This window comes from Pituophis catenifer, unplaced genomic scaffold (genome assembly GCF_029215685.1).
Source record: "Pituophis catenifer annectens isolate HBS135680 unplaced genomic scaffold, rPitCat1.0.hap2 SCAF_1, whole genome shotgun sequence".
NCBI classification, from domain to species: domain Eukaryota; kingdom Metazoa; phylum Chordata; class Lepidosauria; order Squamata; family Colubridae; genus Pituophis; species Pituophis catenifer.
This window is the reverse complement of record NW_027256881.1, coordinates 23,208,116-23,227,736: the sequence shown is the minus strand read 5'-3', so window position 1 is coordinate 23,227,736 and position 19,621 is coordinate 23,208,116.

The window sequence follows — 19,621 nt, the reverse complement described above, 5'->3', positions numbered from 1 at the left end:
ATTAATGTAATAAAATAATGTTAAAACGCTTCCCTTGCTTTTAACAAAGGGTGATCCGCTGAGGCTCCTGGATCAGAAGATTGAAGCCGAAATGATCAACTGTGTAGCTGTAGTTAGTGGTGAGCTTCGCACTTATTACATCAACCGTGGATAAACACGTGCGAACACCAGTACAGTAGTCATGCAGCTCGGTCCTTTCCCCAACCAGAGTCTGGTTTCCCAGGCATGTAAGAAAAAAAGGGGGTTGCTGTAGTTGGTGGTTGTGCAGAGGGAAAGCAGTGACTGAGAGGACAAAGCATCTATCCTGCTTACCAGTTCTGCCTTGGAGATCCGCGCAGGCACTTATTTGTAATCTTGAGAAGGGTTTGCTTATAGTTATATATACACTGCTCAAAAAAATAAAGGGAACACAAGCAGAAGACATCCGAGATCTGAATGAATGAAATAGCCTTATTAAATACTTTGTTCATTACATACAGTAATTTTGTGTTCCCTTTAGTTGTTGAGCAGTGTATAAACTACTGTATGTAACGAACAAAGTATTTAATAAGGCTATTTCATTCATTCAGATCTCGGATGTCTTCTGCTTGTGTTCCCTTTATTTTTTGAGCAGTATATTATCTAATACGTACTCAATAAATAAATAAATAAGTAAGTAAGTAAGTAAATGTATGTATGTATGTATGTATGTCACCTTTGGCTCTTTAAAAATGGAACCACTGGATGGCATTGAAGTGTGCTGATATGGAGCAAAAGCTGCATGGTATCCAGTCCATATGGTGGGTGGGCATGTGGAATTGACTCAACCAAAAAAAAAAAATTTTTTTTTTGCAGAATAAACAAAACCTACTAAACCCATTGATTCAGCACTAAAAAACAGCTGAGAAGGAACCTGAAAGTTGAGTCATGGTCATTGGACTTTTCTTTTTTTTCTTTTGTTTGAAACGTTTTGCTGCTTATCTAAGTAACTTCTTCAGTCTGAGAAGGAAATGATATCACTCCATCATGATTGCCAGAATGACACCACGATTGGCATGCAACATTTTTTAAGGAGGGGGGCGAATCTCTGTTCAGTTGTGATATTTTGCCAAATCACCAGGTCTGTTTGCCCTCACTGAGGTTGTGTGCTGGTGTGTGAGTGTACACACAGGTACCTTCAAATCAATGTTGATTTGTGATTATTTGCTTGGATTAATCACAATTAGAACTCCCAGTCTCACACTTTTCTTGCTCTCGTGGCACCTTTCTAAATAGTTATAAGAAACTAGCTACAAATCCATCAATGAATGCTCTCTGGAATCAGTGGAAATCACAATTTGATGTGGGAAATTAGTTAATCCAAAGAAACAGTCTTGTATGTTGAGTGTTCTTATGTAAAGTTTTGAACCGTAAAAATGGATACTCCTAGATTAGAACATAAGATTCCTTCTAGATCTGGTCAAGAGCCTGTCTAATCCAATATTCATTCCCACACCATGGCCAACTGGATGCATTCAGAAGCTCACCAACATGGAGAGATAGGCCTTCTGCTCCCTAGCAGCAGGTATTCAAGGGATATATAATGGTCTGTGAGAATGTCCTTGAGAGACAGGAGGAAGAGCAGCAGTCTAGGCATTGGTCAGATATCAAAGCATTAATGGGCTAGATTATTTATCCCTACCTCCATACATTCTATGTATAGCTGGTTGAGCTGAACAAAAATGATATACTGTTGAAGAGACAGTTGTCTTTAAAATGCTAAATCATCCTGGGGCACATTTAACCCACTCAACTCCTGGTTGGCAGAAGTCCTGTTTTACCAGATGTGTTAATCAGATTTAAATTCCTGACATTGTTACAAGATAGAAGCAGATAATTTGTAAGATATAGTCAGATTCAGATGAATAATGTTGTTACTCAATATGTGTTAGTCTTGCAAGTAATCCAGGAAGTACACCCAGATGAACTACTGTAAGATTACATTAACAGAATCTTATGAGTCTGGAAGTATATTTCTTCCCCCTCTACACCCAAATAAATTAGGGAAGGTTTCTTCCAAGATGTTTGCCATGCCCACATTCCTGCTGTAGATCAAGATGCCGCTTATCCCACAGTTCCCCTGGCTGCCATTCTTCCATCTCTCAAGATCATTCCCACATATTACAATACATCATGTGAAAAACAGAAAAAAATTGGGAAGGAATACTGAGCAAGCAGGAAGAGGCTATTGAAACAATCTGATTGCTATTTGTTTATTTATTTAAATACACAGAAATAAAAAAATAAGAAACAAAAAAAGACAAAAGCATTTTACAATAAATATAGAAGATATTTCATTTGTTGAATACATCATTAAGCCTAGATCACACAGAGTGTAATATTGAGCAATCTTTCCATTGTCAATAAAGAGCCGGTTTATAAGCAGAGAACAAATACATTCAGAACCATAAATCTGTGATAGCTCTATCTTTCTTGTGTAAAAGAGTAAACTTTTTTTTTTCAGTACCTCTTACTTGATGCGACTAAAATTCTTTATATAATGATTGGTTTAAGCTGTTTAAGCTCTTAACAATACTCTAATGTATTTTTAAAATACCAATACATTTAAAGGACAGATTTCAGGGATGATAATAACTCTGGAGATTTAGATGCTGCTAATGCATCTGAACCAACTTGTGAAATCAAAAGATGTTTTAGTAAAGAATTAGCCATTAATAATATTTTATTAAAATGCAAGTTTCAAACTGGGATTAACCCAAAATGAATATTTATCATATGAATAAGAATCTAAATTTTATTTTGATCCTGATCTTCCAAATATATTTAATTATCTTCCAAATATATTTAATACTAAATATACAGTGGAAATGCTGGCTAAAAAAGGAAATGAGACTCTGCCATGATATTGAAGGAGTCACATATTATAATGATGAATTTTTTTTGTTGTTTTAATCACTTTTATTGAAAATGTATGTCAAATGACAACACTGAAAATCAAGAAAGTTACCCCACCATCACCCTCATTACATGGTAAGGTTAATTTAAATAAAGAAAATATAAAAGCTTACCCTTTTTTGCATTTGAAGCTTTGAACCAATTAATCTGTTCGAAATCCTTAAAAGAAATTACTCTGGGTATTATAAAAATCCTGAAGTAATAATCCATTTTTATAATGTTTACCCTTCCCCATAAATTCATTACAATTTTAATGCTTTATTTACCTCAATATTAATCTGAGATAGTTTTAAATATTTCTTCTACAAATAAAGATTAATTATCCCAAGATATGTAAAAGAATTCAACTATCAAATGAAACACCAATTTTTACATTTTTTCTAGATATATTTGATCAAGAGTCAGTTTGATATAATGGGTAAGGTATCAGAGTACAAACCAGGAAACCATTTCTGAAAAACCTACAGAGATTAGTCCAAGTATTAGTCAGCACTAACTTGAAGGAACCCCTAATCAAAATTTTTCATTTTCATATATCATATGAGTGTGAGAGTGTGTGTGTGTGTGTGTGTGTGTGTGTGTGTGTGTGTATTTCATTATATTGGTTTGCTTCCGCAACCCAACAAGACAGACACAGACTTCAGAGGATAATTAGAACTGCAGAAAAAAAAATACTGCCTTCCATTGAGGACCTATATACTGCATGAGTCAAAAAGAGGGCTGTGAAAATATTTACAGACCCCTCACATCCTGGACATAAACTATTTCAACTCCTACCCTCAAAACGACGCTATAGAGCATTGCACTCCAAAACAACTAGACACAAGAACAGTTTTTTCCCGAACACCATCACTCTGCTAAACAAATAATTTCCTCAACACTGTCAAACCATTTACTAAGTCTGCACTACTATTAATCTTCTCATCGTTCCTATCACCCATCTCCTCCCACTTATGACTGTATGACTGTAACCTTGTTGCTGGTATCCTTACGATTTATATTGACTGTTTCCCTATGACTATCATTAAGTGTTGTACCTTATGATTCTTGACGAATGCATCTTTTCTTTTATGTACTCCAAGCGCATATGCACCAAGACAAATTCCTTGTGTGTCCAATCACACTTGGCCAATAAAGAATTCTATTCTATTCTATTCTATTCTATTCTATTCTATTCTATTCTATTCTATTCTATTCTATTCTATTCTATATATATTTATTCATTATATATGAAAGCATGTATATAAGATGCCAGAAACTCAATAATTTATCAAAGTATTGTACCAATCAATAAATTTTGGTATATAAAGTTAATTATAATAAAAAAGACAATATAATATCAGCATAACTTTCTATATTATGTGAATCGGAACCTGTCTATGGTTTCATCTTCTCTGTGTCAGCAGAGGGCAGCAAGCACAAACCATCTATTCCTGGTGTGAAAAGGAGAAGAGTGATGCTGATTTATCTAGCATCCTAGTTATCTGTCAGCTATCCTTTCTATGTGGGAAATTTTGCGTGGAGATATCAAGGAGCCACCAATAGTCCAACTGATGCTTAATAGAACCACTTTTCATGGACTATTATTTTTACAGAGCAATGTTTGGCATGACATTCTACCAAATTAGACAAACAGAAAGTGATAATGGCTTCTCTTCTTCTTTCCCACTCTACGTTCTCTCAACATACTTGAATTCAACCATATGTCACTATATTTGAGACCAAGGATTTGTCCATTTATTTATTTTGAGTAACAATAAGTTCACTTCTATCCAAGGCTATTCCAAAACAAACTCTAAGGCTTGGTGTTCCCACAACACAACATTATTGGAGAACTGGCTGATTTACTTCCAACTCAGCTGCAGTGTAACTCACAGTATAGCTGGTTTTCTTACATGAGATCCCCCTTGGAAGTGAAACCTTGTGTCCCTTGCATGGGTTTCAGGTCATGCAAGAAAAACGTCACAAAAATAATGGGCAGGAATAATTCACAAGAGAAGGAGACTATTAGGAGTTTCATTGACTGAAACATTCTCTTCAGTGCAAGGAAGCTGCGTGCAAAGTGACAGGCTATTGGGCTTTTATTTATCTTTCCTATTATTCTGTATAGACTGAAGATAAGGGGGTGTTACTGCTGCAGAACCTGCATCAGCTTTGAACAGAACAGGATTTTTTTACTCCTTTTTCTCAGCATTTCAAATACACAGAAGCAAAAAAATCTCAGAATGCTTTCAAATTTGAAGCCAGTTTTCCCTAATCTGATATCCTATCGTTCCAAGTCAGCATGGCCTTTGGCTGAAGCTGAAGACATCTTGCGAGCATTGGGCCAGAGAAACTTCAACCATCCAGATCAATGATTCTCAACCTTGGCAGCTTTAAAATGGGTGGATTTTGACTCCTAGAATTCCCCAGGCAGCATGTTGGGAGTTGAAATCCACCCATCTTAAAAGTTGCTATGGTTGAGAAACAGTGGCATAAGGCAATGTGAGAACAGTTAGTCCTTTGCTCCAAGTACACCTATTGGGCATTCAAACTTCCCTTTTTCTCAAATGCCACTCCATTGTAATGAGGAGGTATATGGCCTCATGGCACACAGCATTACAGCCACAGAGGGATCCCTAATGTGCCAAAGTGAACTATGACATCCTTTTGAGTGTTCTTCCTCTCCACCACACCAGTGGTGGAATTCAAAAAAATTTACTACCGGTTCTGTGGGCGTTGCTTCGTGGGCGTGGTGTGACTTAGTGGGCATGGCTTAGTAGGTGTGGCGGGGGAAGGATACTGCAAAAACTCCATTCCCACCCCACTCCTGGGGGAAGGATACTGCAAAATCTCCCTTCCCACCCCACTCCAGGGGAAGGATACTGCAAAATCCCCATTCCCTCCCCACTCCAGGGGAAGGATACAGCAAAATCCCCATTCCCTCCCCACTCCTGAGGGTAGGATATTGCAAAATCTCCATTCCCACCCTATTCCAGGGGAAGGATATTGTAAAATCTCCATTCCCACCCCCACTCTGGGGCCATCCAGAGGTGGTATTTGCCGGTTCTCTGAACTACTCAAAATTTCCGCTACCAGTTCTCCAGAACCTATCAGAACCTGCTGAATAGCACCCATGCCCCACATCCCGCAAGCAGATTGGCTTTGCTCACATAAGACACTTAAGGAAACAAAGATATAACTTGCATTGGGACAATGCTCTGAGCTTGATTGGTGAGATGTATTGTTGGTAGCTAAAGGGATCCCAGCCCCTTTGATTACTTTATGCAGTGTTTTTCAACCGCAACTAAGATGTGTGGGCTTCAACTCCCAGAATTCCCAAGCCATTGTGGGAATTGAAGTCCACACATCTTAAAAATCGCTGAGGTTGAGAAATGCTGGCTTCCTGGTTCAGCCTATTGTGCAACCCAGAAAACAGTGGGTCTATGGAGATTCTCCTATGGAGGCCGTGGTTTTCCCAAAGATGCTTTTTCAAAAGGCAACTGGACTTTCTTTTGTTTTTCCTTGAAGTACCTTTCGCTTCCCATCCAAGAAACTCCTTCAGATGAACTGAAGAAGCTTCTTCGATGAGAAGCGAAACGTCTTCAAGGAAAAACAAAAGAAAGTCCAGTTGCCTTTTGAAAAAAAAACACCTCTGGGACAGTGGTGGGTTTCAAAAATTTTTACTACCGGTTCTGTGGGTGTGGCTTGGTGGGCATGGCATGGCTTGGTGGGCGTGGCAGGGGAAGGATACTGTAAAATCTCCATTCCCACCCCACTCCAGGGGAAGATTACTGCAAAATCCCCATTTCCTCCCCATCAGCTGGGACTCAGGAGGCAGGGAATATATGGGGGCAGGGCCAGTCAGAGGTGGTATTTACCGGTTCTCCAAACTACTCAAAATTTCCACTACCGGTTCTCAAGAACTGGTCGGTGCCTAGTGAAAGCTACCTCTGCTCTGGGACCAGAAAATGGAGGTTAATTCAGCAAGCATATTAAACATGCCGTGTGAATCGACAACCTGCTTTAGGCTTTTTCTCTACCCCTCTCCCCAACAGCCCCCCGGGCCGTTCTTGGCCTTCCTTGCTCACCCGTGTCAGTAAGAGGACATTTGTTAGCAATTAGAGGTGGGTGGGAGGGACAGCGCATATTTCGGCAGGGCTCCAAAGCCGCCTAGCTTCGCACTCCTTCCCCGGCCCGCCCACCCTAGATTTGGGGGCAGCGTCTTTGGGGGTGAGGGGGGGAAGAGAGAGAGAGAGAGAAAGAATAAGAGAGATTAAGAGAGCTTGAGGAGGAGGCAGCTGGCACGTAGAGAAGCCAGCCGTCCTGTTGGGACATTGGAAGGAAGTTTGTCTGGGCTCCGGCCCAAGGAGCAGAGCGAGAGAAGGACGGAGCGTGGCGGACAACATGCTTCCTGTGTGTTAAACGGCGCTCGGGGAAGCAAAGACGGTGCACGCCAGGGATGCTCGGGAGGAGACGGCAAGCCGCCGCGGGCCCTTGAAGGGTGGGCACCTCGCCCCGCCTTGCCGTCCCCCCCCCCGCCCCTCCGTAAAGCAGCAAGTTCCTTGGACTTCGAGGGCGGCGTAGCGTCCCAGCCATCCAAGGATCGCCGCCCTTGTTTCGGATGAGAGTCCCCCGACCCCGGCTGCCTCCTTTCGGCCTCTAGGGCCTAGTCCCATGAGGTCGAAGCATCAGCCTCTCGCTGTTTGTTTGCTCAGGCTCAGCTGGGACTAGGCTGAGCGGGGACACCCGACGGGAGGAGAATGAAAGGTGAGTTCTGGGCTTAGCGGGGCGGGAGGGACGAGGCAGCTGCCCCATCAAAGGACTCTCCCTCAACCCCCCCCCCATCCTTCCTCTAGAATAAACACCCCCCCCCAGTCGCCCCCTTGGGCTGTTGTAGGTCAGGCAGGGGAGGGAAAAGGGGGCTGCTGTCTTGGGAAATGCTGGGGTTACCTTCCCATCTGAATTTTAACTAGACCGGGTTTTTGCAGATGCTTTGGCACAACCTACTGAGCATGTTGAAGAATAACCTTGATTAGACTTCTCTGCTTAATAAGCACTCAGTTTCGTTTGGTTAGTCACTGCTTTAATAGACTGTAAATTCAGAAAATGGGTTCATTCTGTGATCAGGTTAAACAGTTGTGAAAACTAAGGAAGTGAGATGGGACCACAATTATTCCATACTGTGGCCTATAGACAATTGGAGACAATTGGGGGTATTTCTTACCACACAAGGCCACCTCCGCATCAGATTCAAGATTGGTTATGTTAAAACATCAAAACCTCCTATTACAAAAGATACAATTAAAAATACAATAGTAGTTGTCCTCCAACTAAAAGTCTTCATCTTGAATGCTTTATGGAAGAGGAGGGTCTCTTGTCAATTTCTTGAAGGATAAAAGGATTGGTATTAATCTGCCCTCATGTGGACAGCTGTTCTGCAGTGTGGGGACTGGCGCTGAAAAAAATCGCTCCTCCAGGTCCCAAACTACCTGAGCTTTTGAGGGATTGCGTATCTGCAACAGCCTTTCCTGGCTAGACAGTATAAGATGTACAAATTTACTTGATGTATAACAACAGCACCCAGACTCTTGAATTGAACCCAGATACCTACTGGCAATTAGTACAGCAGCCATAAATTAGGCTAGCACTGATCTGCAAGTAGGCAATCAGGCAATGGCTATATTCTGTTTCAGCTGTGGCTTCCAACTTATCTTCAATGGTAGCCCCACCTAGAGAAAATGATGATAATCTGATAAGGGCATGTGTCTTTGTTTTCCTCACCTGGTTCAGGAGAGGACACAATGATCAAACCAGCTGAAGCTCATAAAAGGCTCTTCTGGCCGTAGCCTCAGCTGCTTCTTTAGCAGAAACACCTGAGCTTTTAGGGAAGTGTGACCTCATCCAAAGCAGTAGAGGGGTCATATATTGATGCTCACCAAACTCCAGAATAGTGGATGACTTCTGCCAAAAGCTTCATGGAGGTGTTAATCAGCAGTGGGTTCTAATCAATTTTACCACCGGTTCGCATCGCGCACACGCTTTGCATCCTTTGCTATAGAACAGAGAATATTAATATTAAACCAGTGGATGTATTGCCTGGTGATGCGAGTTGTCAAATATCTGAAAAGCATGAGGGAGTGGGAGAGGACTGCTGAGGGATGGCAATTGAATGTTCTCCTTAACCTCAACTGAAATGAGTGGGAAATATGTACGATCACATAAAGTAGTAACAGCCCTGCCAGATTTGACCACAATCCATGTAACCCAGTATTTTTTTCCCCAACATTGGCAACTCATATATCCCACAAAGAACAGTTTTCATATATCATAGAAGCAACAGTCCTCCCTCGTGGCTGATACTCGGTCTCTGTTCTTCCAAAACAGACTTTTTGTGTGGAAGATCTGTATAGCTACCATCACAATAGGATTATTTCACCACTTCCCCTTTGGCTTGTATAGGATTACACTCCATGTGAAAATCTCTTGACCTTCTTCAGCATGACACCCTGATGCCTATGCTCCCAACCCTTTCAGATACTGTCTGTCAGATCACTACTCTATTGTCATTTAAAGGTAAAGGTTTCCCTGTCAGTCATGTCTGACTCTACCACACGGTGCTCATCTCAGTTTCTTGGCTGAAGGAGCTGAAAGAGTTGTCCGAAGACTGAAGGCTATAAATCTCCCAATTTTCTTTTCTTCTGATCATTCTCCTTACCATCTTCTATCCCTCTTCCAGCTTCTTTGAATCTTTTTAAAATCTGGTGCCCAGGAACAATTGCTATATGGGGAATGAGGAAGGGGAAATCTGAGAAAATGTTTAATAAAAGGGAAACCAAGAGAGGGAAAATGAGTGGCTGGCATGAAACGGTGTGGGATTACCAAAAGTCCTAACACATCCTCTTGAAGAGGCCAGTTACAACCATAGCAATATTTTGCCTCAGGGCCTCAGGATGTTCCCTCCTCCACCCGTTTTCCTGGTCCAACTTCAGAGATCAAAAGTACAGTTCAGATTTTAAACTTCCACAAAAACTGATTAAAGGGTTCCATTCCCCCTCCAGTTGGCCAAATGATTCATTTAATACCAGTGTTCATAATGATGCGATTGAAATGAGAAAGCTGATGTTTCCAACTTCTCCTGTTTTAAAAATCCTGAACTGTTGCAAGTACCACAAGTCTTTTCTTGAACTGGTTGAATTCAGAACAGGTACTAAATCTTGTTTTCCTGCAGCTTTCCCTCACCTAAAACCATTTTTCCCAGCCTGGTTATGCTAGCTGGAAATTATGAGATGTGATGATCCGGTATCATCATCATTAAGGGAAAGTAGATATAAACCAAATTGCAGTCTCTGAGTGCTAGATCTTTCAGAAGGCAGTTGCTCTTTTCTCTTTGTCTGTCAGGCACAAGAAACCAGAAGGACACCATGAGCTGATCAAAATTACTTCTTTATTGCTGCATGCCTATTTACAAAAATTTTGCCAAACTAACTGCATTCTCTTAGGAACAGCCAGATAAGAGTTTCAGGGTTTCTGGGGGAGGTAAAGTCTATGTTTCTTCCTGCTCTGCAAGGACTCTAAACTCACCCCTTCTTCACACTCCCCCCTCCCCCACTAGCTGGAGATCCTACCTTATTAATATTTGCCTATCATGCCATCTGGAAATAAAAAATCCATCCTTATTCCTTTCACCTCATCTTTTAATATGTCTCAACATTGGCGGCTTGGTTTGTGTTTTATCTACAGAGCTTTTGGCTGGAGAAAGCCTTCCCCAGATCCATCTCTGATTGACAGATTATACTGAACTTGACTTTCTTACCAGAACGGTTTTGCCTTCTAGATATTTGGCTAAATGACCTAAGCTGATAGCAATAGTAATCAGTATTTTGTGTAGGAAGAATGGAGAGTTTATTATTTATTCATTAATTTTATATGGCTGTCCAACTCACACATAGTTGATCCCATGCAGTTTACAACATTTAAAAATCCACCACATTTTAAAAAACCCACCCCACTACCCCTTAGCAGTAACAACACAATCAATTCAACTATTTGATGGCTCCATCTTCATTTGTGGTCCCCAGGCCCAGTGACAAAACTACATTTTATGGTCTTTTGGAAAAGCAACAAGGTAGAGGCCACTCGTACCTTAGGGGGAATGATGAGCCAAGAAGAAAGGGCCATTACTAAGAAGGCCCTTTTTCATGGTCCCACCAGATGTATATATTCCTAATCAATGGGATCCAAAACATACCCTGCTTTCCCATCCTAGTGGGCCAAGATGTAATAATGGTTGATTTATTAAAAATCATTTAGTTGAGGGAAAAAGTGGCCTCTTCTTTGTAATTGTTCTGCTCCAGCTACGGACCCCAAAGAACGCAGCACACACAAAGTCCGTTCAAACCTTAGTTTACTAAATAAACCAGTTTTTTACAACAACAACTGTTAATTAACTGCATTAACAGCTGCCAAGAATTCAAAGAATAATACTGAAAGCTTACTGTGGTTGGCAGAATGCCCAGAAGCAATTTGCAGGAAGCTGATAAGCAAGACAAAACACGAAGGTATGTGAACGAAGTTGTTCCCTGCAGTTGGCGTTCCTCCTTAAATAGGCTAAGGGAGTGGCCAATTAGCCCCAAGCCTTACTCTCGAGGAGACCTCCTCCTGAGGAACCACTCCTGCCTTTTGGCAGCTCTGCGTGCCCATGCATCAAGAAGAGGCTCCTCCTCTTCGTCCTCTTCACTTAAGGGAGCTTCTGGAGGATCTGAAGGCCCTGTCTGAATCCTCGCCTCTGGCACCACATCTTCTCCAGCCTCCTCATTGTCCGACTCGAGTGCCAGCTGCACAGGCTGCTGGTGCAGCACCACACCAGCCTCCTCGCTGTCTGAATCAGCTACTAGCTGCACAGGCCGCATACGGGCCACAACAGTAATCTGGATTGCTGCAGCTTTGAAAATTCTTGCTATAATTCAATTAATGCTAATAATTAACAAAAGCAGGTTCACATCTCCCCTCAGTCATGGAGTTACTGGGTGATTTTGGGCCTGTCACTCTCTCTGAATCAACCCCACTTACGTTACAGGGGTGGTGATAAATGTAGAGGAACCTCTCATATATGCTGTTCTGACTTCTTGCAATAAATAATGAATCTGTGAATATTCTGTCCCTCCAGAGCGGGTGCTCTTAGCATTAGCAACCAAAAACTGGTTATCAGTTATGCCATGCTTTCTTTTTTAAATGGGAGGGGGAAATGAAAGAAGCAATGAACAAATACAGAAGATAGTTTTCTGGGTGGTGTGGAAGATAGTATGTATTTGCACAATTCTGTGACTAAGACAAGAAATTGCATGGTAAAAGTCTTGTTCAAAAGCACCAAAGAGAACAGAGAAAGGAAGATGGTTGGAAAGAGAATGCATGATGGGGGAACTTCTTTGGTCAGGGATGGAAGGGGGACTCCTTTGATGCCAATTCTACAGCTGAACCAGAGCCAAGAATCCCAAAACTGGAAGCAGGCCAAATGCCATGCTACCACAAGACAGAGCAGGAGCGCTCCCTGTGTTCCACCAACAGACTGCAGAACAGGGAGCCAAGCCCAGCACTTCAAGGGAGAAAGCAGAGCCTCAAAGAAAGAGTAATGTCTCCAAGCTGAAAATCTTACTCAGATGGTGGATAAAATCTTACTCAGATGGTGGTTTTCCAACACCAGTTCTAAGCCATTTTTAAGGGAATAACCAAAGGGAATTCAGTCGTTGCTTCCTAGATTCTCCTCTCTTACAGAAACAGCTGATGGCACAGCTTTCAAATGCAGTGCAGTTGGGTGTGATCCAAATGTTCTGTTATTTATTTGTTTGTTCATTCATTGTATTTATGCAGCACCTCTAAGAACCACAAGAGGACCTTCCTTAATTTTATTTAGGAAGCCTATGTAGCAGTAGGGCTAAATGTGAGCAACTGACCTAAGTCATCCTTTGACCAAGGGGCGACTTCAGTCTGGGTCTCCCTAGTCCAGGGGTCAGCAACCTGCAGCTCTGGAGCCGCATGTGGCTCTTTCACCCCTCTGCTGCAGCTCCCTGTCACTCAAAATATGCACCACAACCGCCAATGTGCGACAACCGCCGGCATGTGATTTATTGAGCTTTTCGATCCCTGGTAGGTCAACCATGGATAAAGCCAAGAAAATAAAAGTTTCAGAAGAAAACAGAACATTTAATTCAACTACATATGCTAGTTTTGTGGCTGCTCAAGAAATAGTCAGGCACGGGAAGGTTTTTGTGGCTCCCGGTGTTTTCTTTTTTGTGGGAAATTGGTCCAAATGGTTCTTTGAGTGTTTAAGGTTGCAGACCCCTGCCCTAGTCCTTCAACAACTTATCTCAGGAACACACAACTTCCATCAGCCCAGGGATTTGTACAGCATACCAAGCGACCAACTTTAAAAACGGGTGAGGGCTTGGACCCATTTGGGGCTTACCTGCTTGGTACCTTATTTCCCCTTCCGTATCCCCCATAATGCAAACAAAATTTTCAATCCCACCATTCTGGAGAATCAGCGTATGTGTGCATGTGCAGAAGGATAATATTCAGCCCCTGGGCTATTATGTTTGAGACTAGGCATAATAATCCTATTCCTTGGCTCTACTGCAACAGGTTTTGCAGTGTGGCTATATGAAGAAGCAAAGTATTTGGACTTAACTTACCATACTAAATCTTTGTTAAGGAAACATCAAGATGAGGTTATCTCTACCTGGCATCCGAGCCTCAGTGATAATGGCAGCTTTTGAAGCCTGGGAGAAAGCATGAAATGGCTCCTGAAGTGCAATGAATAGCATTTTTGCTTGGGTTGTGCAATTTGCAAAACATTGCAGAGTAGACACTGCATTTAACCCCTCTCTTCTTTCATGCCCATGATGCACAATCCATCTTTCTGGGTGATAATAATATTGCAAGAAACCACTCTGTGTTTAAGGTGAGCAGATGTTTTTAAAGTGCCAAAAGAAAGGGGTTGGCTTCGTCTTTAGAAATGGGATGATTGCTAGTTTTAGCCTTCAGGATTGATGATTGGGTAGCACAAACTTTTATTTTCATTTTTTAAAAAAAGGGTTCAAGTGATCACAGAAATCCTGCTAGCAAGCAGAATTTCCCAGGATGCAAGAAGGGGTCAATTTGATATTTGCTGAGATGCTAAGGTAGCTCCTTCTTTGAAGTTCTTTGAAGTTGCTACTGTAATTTTTCTCAACCTGGCTCCTAAATTTCCCAATTTAGCTGGGGATTGTTGGCATTCTGGTCCAAGAGACCTGGGCTGGGATATCAAATTGAGGAAGTCTGCTCTAAATTCTAGCAAAATTAACAGGAATGGTTCCATTTCAGCAAAAGACTAGAAGAGTTGAATTCCCTAAAATAAATGATTAAATTTATAACGATTGTGTATAGCTGACGAGCCCTTCCACTATAGAGAATAATTGCAAAAAAAGTCCTACCTGATTCCCACTCAGCTCAATCAGATCTACATAACAGTGTATCCCAGGAGTACTACCGGTTCACAGTGCAGATCACCGATGATGACATCCGGGGCGGTGGGCAGGGCCTCCAGCCAGTTTTACTACCAGTTGTTGCGAACCGGTCTGAACTGGGGGCAACCCACCACTGGTGTATCCCATGAATTACATCCATTGCCTACTCTTAGAAATGTCCATGTAATGCTCTATCAGGAATCTATTCAGCATCAAATTTTTAAAAGTTTTGCACTGCAGTCATAGGCTTTTACCAGGATTTAGACTATTTTGTTATTTGTGTCTGTTCTTCCATTAACATGGTCCAATAGTACATTTGCCTTTCAAAAACACACACAAATGCAATCATAAATAAACCTTTCAGCACCAGACTATTTTTATGCAATTCCCAAAGTTGGCATGCTGCCCAGTGACAATTTTCTGTTGACATAAGGGAGTGATTCTCAAAACAGAGAACTGCTTGCATGCATGAGAAAATTAAATAAATATAGGAAGGCCGAGTCCACTTGACAGTATTCTTCCACTGCTTTTCTCAAGTTGTCTGATTGTGGAGCCCCAGAGTAAGCCAAAGATTTGATCTTCAAAATAAAGTCACTTCAAGACACAATGATCCCTACCCAGAAATATCTCAGCCTCCCTGAAGATTTTTGGGAGTAGCAGGCTGGGATGAAGAGTGTATGATAAATCGACAAAGATCAGAAATTTAAAATCATTTTTGAGATTCCCTCCATTATTATCTTCTTCAAATATGTTGTGATGTAATACTATGGCTAAGAAACCAAGAAACAAAGGGTCAGGTCTGATCTCAATATTGCCTTCAATTCACATAAATTTGCTTTCAGCATGAATTGGTTAGTGTGTGTTGGGCAAGTCACTCCCTGCTGCCCCCCCCCCCGCTCCCCCCATGCCCCATGTAAAGCTCAGTTTGAGGCACTATCATAATTAAACTTTCCATGGTTATTAAATACATCCATGAGCATTATGTTTTCCAAATTGTCCAAGTTTGGGTTTGACATTGCACTCTCTAGTCAAGCTTTCCCCAAGTTCATATCAATGCAGCAATTCTAAAACATACATTTCTTCTGGGTTGAGCTCTTGAGAGTTGAATAAGCATACATATTTACAAAATCATTCATTTCAAGAAGGAAAAGCCAGTTGTGGAAAGCATTTGCTGACCACTGTTATAAGGTCAGCAATGCATATACCTAGCGATTTTGAAATAATTAAAAAAAAACTGACATTTTTTTAAAAAAACTTAAATTTTGGTTAAATGGCTGAGTTACTTTTTTTTCCAACTTAATACATTTTAGAAAGTGGAAAGTGTCCCATTAAACATAGTAAAAAGAATGATTTGAGGTCAGTCCAGCATTGGATATCCTGCTTATGTATGTAAGATAAGTGGCCCAGGGGATTCCCACCACCGGCAGAGTGCCAGCTCCATCAAGTCTTACATTTTGTCATTTGTCTTTAACTTTGATGGCCAAAGTCACTGCCAAATCTGTGATTTTTCTGTCAACTTGCCTAGCCTGTGGCTGGCAAAGAAATCCCTGGGGCATCCAAGTCTCTTTGGTTAACCACAGTATCCAAATAACATTGATTCTTCATCCAGAAAAAGAAAACAAAAAACAGGAAAGCTAAAGGAGAGCTCATTCCCCCAAGAATCTTGTTCATTGGTCTTTTCCAAAACATTTGGCAAGAAACCTCAAGGATATTGGTTCTTGGCAAGATACTAAAAGCACAGATTTAAAAATCAGGACAGATATAAAAGCCCAGAAACTTCTTGGTGACTTGATAGAACTATTTATAAATGGTAGATCAGGCTCATTTGTTGCCCAAAAGCCTTGCAGAATTGCCAAAAAAAAAAAAGGGGGGGGGGTTGAGCCATCTTGAGCTATATCAAGTAACTAGAAAAAATAAGGGGGGGTTACAGGAAATCTTTGTGGTGCACCCCAGCTATGGGCTTGGGCAGACCCCATAAAAGTTTTTCGGAGCAATGCAGTCCATGTGTACTCAAATACATCTAATAATATTTAGCCACACAAACTCTCAAGGAGAGTCAAGGATTATAGACAAAGTAACTGTTAACCGTGGAAAAACAAATAAATGAAATCATAGCAATAAAAAGGAAAAGAGAACCAATAAAATTGTAGATTTAAACATAGACTAGAGAAAATTTTTGAAACTGGGACAAAGCAAATCTAATTATGGCTTGAAAAGCATCTGCATGCGATCGAAGAGTGGTGAGATGCATTGAAGCAGAGGTCTTCAAACTCAGCAGCTTTAAGACTTGTGGACTTCAACTCCCATACCTGGCTGGAGAATTCTGGGAGTTGAAGTCCACAAGTCTTAAAGCTGCCAGGTTTGGGGACTCCTGCATTGAAGTATCGCAGGGGTTGTTGCACTATTAGAAATTGTCAAAGAAAATGAATAGCCCACACTTATGTTCAGTCATACCAAGCGGGAAAACCACTCATTGCCCCCTGTTGTCCAATTAATCAACAACCAACTATGGCAGGAGATTGTTTCCTAACAACAGTACACCATCAACAATAAGGAAATTGCCATCCTGATCAGATACCTCAAGGGTGCAGAGATTTAACTTTGCTTCTCAGCAATCCACAGGAAGTGTTATGTACTTAAGAGAAATGTTTAACTTGGTTCTGGGAACCTACCAGACCGGACATGGTCTGCTTTTGTGTATTGCTTAGTCAGCTTCTAGGAACAGTTCCCAACCATGCATTCATTCCATATGTCTAGGATGAACAGTGCCAACACATGACTTCTTATGCACAGAAAGAAATTATATTCAAGGAAGTGAGAAAGTCTTCCTTGGAAGGAGAGATGTAAGCCACCAAATTCAAACTATCAGCAAAACGGGGTGGGTGGGGGGTGAATCTTTTTTAAGAGATTCACAGAAATATACTCTAGTACTTTTTGGAAACGACTTCTTTTTAGCAGCTGCTTTGAATTCTCAAAGACATTCTCAGTTTCAGTGCATAAATCTTTCTCTGATGATCCTCAGGAGAGAATAAAGCACAGCAATCTGAAATAGGTGTCCATGCTATTTATACAATACATTAAATAGGCAACCAAGCAAAATACTACAAAGTCATTCAGGCAAAGCTCATGATACAATAGATGTTAACAATTTAAAAACATACACAGGATGTTTTCCCAACTAAAGTTGCTTCATCCAATTAGATGGTGACCCCAGCTAGGGAACAGAAGATCACAGAGCCAGATAAACACAGTGAGAGGAATACAATGCAGATTCAGCAAGTTAATTCCTCTAAAGATTCTTGGGTTGCTTTTATGCTTTTTTTCTAGGCTCTGATGATTCTGCCTTCTCAATGCTAACTGGTGAGGAGCTCAAGATAAACTGGCACTTCTGACGGCTCAGGATCCTCATATTACATGAGTGTTATACTAATGTCTCTCTTTGTCCGTCTGGGACCTAGATCTGGCTCATTCTGATACTGTCCTTACATCCTTGTCTCTAGCCTGATCCTTGCTGTTATGTGGATCTAGGGTCCCACCCTGTCTCTATCCATTCATCCATCACCTTGGTGCCTCTGCTGGGCGTTCCAGTAAGCAGCTTACATCATTTTTCCCGCCCGGTTCACCATGTCTCTCAAGACCTTCTTGCTCAGTAAACAAATTATATTACAATGGCCTGTCTATTTTTATGATGCACTAAAGTCTAAAACAATGTTCAAGTCTCAATTTTTGATCCAAAATCTCCATCTTTAATCTATTTGTAATGCCATGCAGTAATTAATACACTGTGTTGAATAGGGTTTCTGACGAACATTTTACAAATGTGTAATTACACATGCATATGACATGCATGTTGGCATGTCCACCCTGTAAACAGCATCAGGAAATTGTTATTGTGTGAAATGACTTTAGGCAGGGAGAAAGGCTGCACCTCTCCCCACCCACCATCAAACACAGTCACTGGGGAAAGAGAACTGCAGGTAAGTATGCAATATGTATGTATGAATAAATGTCTGAGCATGTATTGGTGCAACAATGCACTAATAACCCTAATAGAAATCAGTAGGTTACATAGATATATTAAGACATAGTTGTATTTTGATAATCCTGGGTCAAATTGAACTGGCTTTACAACAGAAGCCAATAATTGCGCAATAGAAGCATGGAGGAAGTAATGCTCTCCCATTATTTGGCATATCTGTCCCTATGATTTGGTATTGTATGTCATGGAGGCCAGATTAATAGCTATGATGAGCTAGTTGTTAATAGTCTTAGCCTTGTATTCTTTTTTCAGTGGTTTTAAGATTCTGATCAATGAGCCTTGCAATAGAACATTGCATCATAAGATACTTCTACATAGGGGATTAGCCGGCCAGTCACCTGTTCCCTTCCTCTCAACTTGACCTCCCAGTTTTCTGTTCCTCTCTACAATGAATTCAAGGCAGGGTTCATATGACATGCTTAATCACATATCAGGTTAACAAAGCCAGTTGTGTTCACATAACATAGTATGCTCAAACAAGCACATTACTAATTGACTTAGTATGTTAAGACAAGACTTTCCCATAATGTGCTAAACAATACAGCCCCCTTTTAACCTAATCTAGGCAGAGGTTCTGATATCATAGAGAGGTTCTGTGAGAGATATTTCCCCCTTGTTGTTCCTTTGCCACAGCAAAATATATTGTATTTTCTGCATGGCACAGTATACCCCTAAGATAGCAATATCTTCCTCTTGAATGTAGACAAATTGCCATTATTTATTTTATTTTATTGTATTGGTTCGATTTATATGCCGCCCTTCTCCGGAGACTCAGGGCGGCTTACAATGCATTAAGCAATAGCCTTCATAACTTTTGTATATACCTGCTTAGTAGGGCTTTTGGGGCCCCCCCAAGCGGTGTTCTTTTTATACAAAGTCACCTTATTGCCCCCACAAACCGAGTCCTCATTTTACCTACCTCGGAAGGATGGAAAGCTGAGTCAACCTTGAGCCTGGTGAGATTTGAACTCGCAGTAATTGCAGGCAGCTGGCAGCTAAGTGCTACTTAACAGCACTTTAGTCTGCTGCACTACCAAGGCTCTAAAGTTTACAAGGTGTCAAACTAAGTTAAAATCAGAATCATTGAAGTCAACTTGGTTTCTTCAGATGTGTCAGACTATCAGCTTTGGAGAGAATGGCCAATTGCTTGCCAGAAAATTATGGG